This window comes from Anser anser (assembly GCF_964211835.1).
Source record: "Anser anser genome assembly, chromosome: 10".
NCBI lineage: Eukaryota > Metazoa > Chordata > Aves > Anseriformes > Anatidae > Anser > Anser anser.
In genome coordinates this window covers 11,112,449-11,114,650 of record NC_139730.1, presented here as the reverse complement: position 1 = coordinate 11,114,650, position 2,202 = coordinate 11,112,449, and the positions used below count along the sequence as shown (strand labels likewise).

At 39.1% G+C, this 2,202-nt stretch overlaps 1 pseudogene across 1 annotated transcript; it reads right to left on the bottom strand.

Annotated features, from left to right (window-relative positions):
- Positions 1–920: 920 nt before the first annotated feature.
- LOC310904777 (olfactory receptor 10A7-like) lies at positions 921–1,926 on the bottom strand (annotated as a pseudogene). The gene has a single exon. The product of its transcript is annotated as an olfactory receptor 10A7-like (transcript).
- Between the last annotated feature and the right edge of the window lie 276 nt (positions 1,927–2,202).

Below are 2,202 nucleotides of genomic sequence, written 5' to 3'. Positions count from 1 at the left end.
AGCTGAATGGCTCTAGGGAAAAATGTTACTTCTGGTCAAAGAGAAGTAGATGTAAATTAGGTATTAATCACACAAATTGAAGGAGACTATGCTGCTCAGATATAAGCAACACCAGAATTTGTGTGGAACTTAGAAATAAGCAGAGAGAAAATAAAAGCACAAACCATATTTCACTTTAATGAACACTCCTTCTGGCAAGCCAGAACAAGATTCAGACAGAAAGTATCAAGTTCAATGAGTTAAACAATCCCCTCACGTAACTTTCTTTCAGCCTACATGAAGAGGGAAATAATTAAAACAAAGCTACTGCAGATAGCTGGCAATGTTTCAGTTTATCATTTCTGTTTTAAACAGGGCAAGTTACTTGCTAGTTGCAAAAGAGAACTTTGTTCTGAGAGAAAGAAAATCAAATCAAGTCTAGACTTGAACCCAGTCTCTCCAATCAGTGGGAAGGAGAATTCCAGGAGACAGTTTCTGTCTTGCAGTCATAAGGTACTAACTTGTTTCTCAACTCATTTCAACTCCCCCTTTTATTCTTTTATTTTTTTAATGGGAAAAATTTCCAGGCTATCACTTTTCCTTTGATTGAGGAGGAAAACTTTTTTTAAGGTAGTGGCTTTTCAAATTTATGGACATAAGTTATAATGATGGGGGATGATTATAACTTTATAATGAAGATATCCACTTTTTGAATATTCCTATTCTTAGTCAGGTTTACTTAGTTGTTTACAAGACCAGAGGTATGATCACGATAATTTATTTTGATATGCTGAGTAAAAAAAAGGCTTGATATTGAATGGATTTAACAGTAAAGTATTGCTAAAATAGCACAGATCTTTTTGAAAGACACTTAACTAAAAATTTCCTTAAGAATTTTTCCTAGGGAAACACTTATTTCCTGCACAGATACAAAGAATGCATCACCTGGACGGAGAAAAGATGGCTGTCTGCTTCCTAAGCAGCCTTTTGTCAATGCATCTTCTCAGGCTTTGCTTAAGTTTCTGATTCCTCAAGCTGTAGATTATGGGGTTAAGCATGGGGGTGACAACTGTGTAAGAGAGGGCAACCATTTTCTTCATATTGGGTGAGAGGCTGGACTTAGGTCGCAGGTGAATGATGCCAGCTGTGCTGTAGAAAAGAGTTACTACCAATGGGTGAGCTGCATGGGTGGAAAAGACCCGCCTCTGGCCCAGAGCTGAGGTTATCTGTAGAACAGCATGGATAATGTGAAGGTAAGAAATAACTATCAGTGAAAAGGGAACCATCGCTACCATGACAGTAGCAGTAAAAATCAGTAGTTTAAACAAGGCTGTATCTGCTCACACCAGCTTCAACATAGGAGAAACATCACAAAAAAAATGATCAATGTTGTTTGTCCCATAGAAGGGTAAGGTAAACAACCATATGGTGAAGACCAGAGCAACAGGTACACCAGTAAGCCAAGACCCAACAGCCATCCTGAAGCAGAGATCCCTGTTCATCATGGTGAACTAATGCAGAGGGTGGCATATTGACACTTGCCGATCATAAGCCATTGCACCTGAGAGGAAACACAAGTGACAAAAAGTATAGCACAACCGAGTTGCAGGGCACAGGCTGTGAAGCAAGTAATTTTTCTCTCCATCAGCAGAATCAAGAGCATCTTGGGCACAGTGCTTAAGCTGTAGTAGGTTTCTGTCAAGGCAAGATTCATTGGGAAGTAGTACATGGAATTGTGTAGGACAGAGTCAATGGTTGTGATCTCTGCAATTAAGAGTTACCTATAACGATGCACAGGAACGTGATGGAAATCATTATGAAAAATAGGAGCTGCATCTTGCCATGTAGGGTAAACCCCAGAAGTAAGAAATGAGTGACAATGGTTTGGTTTCCTGGCTTCATTTCCTCAACAAGACCCATCCTAAAAGAAGACAGCAAAAACAAACAAACAAACAAACAACAAAAAAAACAACAACCAACCAAACAAAAACAACAAAAAAAAACACAAAACCAACCAACCAAACAGAAAAAAAACAACACCCCCCCCCACACACACACACACTACTAAAAGATTAGTAGCTTAGAACAGACTTATGGTCTTGGAAATAGCTACAGCTGCAAGTAAGATGAGGCTTAAAACATGAGATGAGGCTTAAAATTGGATATGACAGTGACCCCGGAGTAAAAGAGCTCGGTTGGGGAACCTGTACAAGCACATCTTCA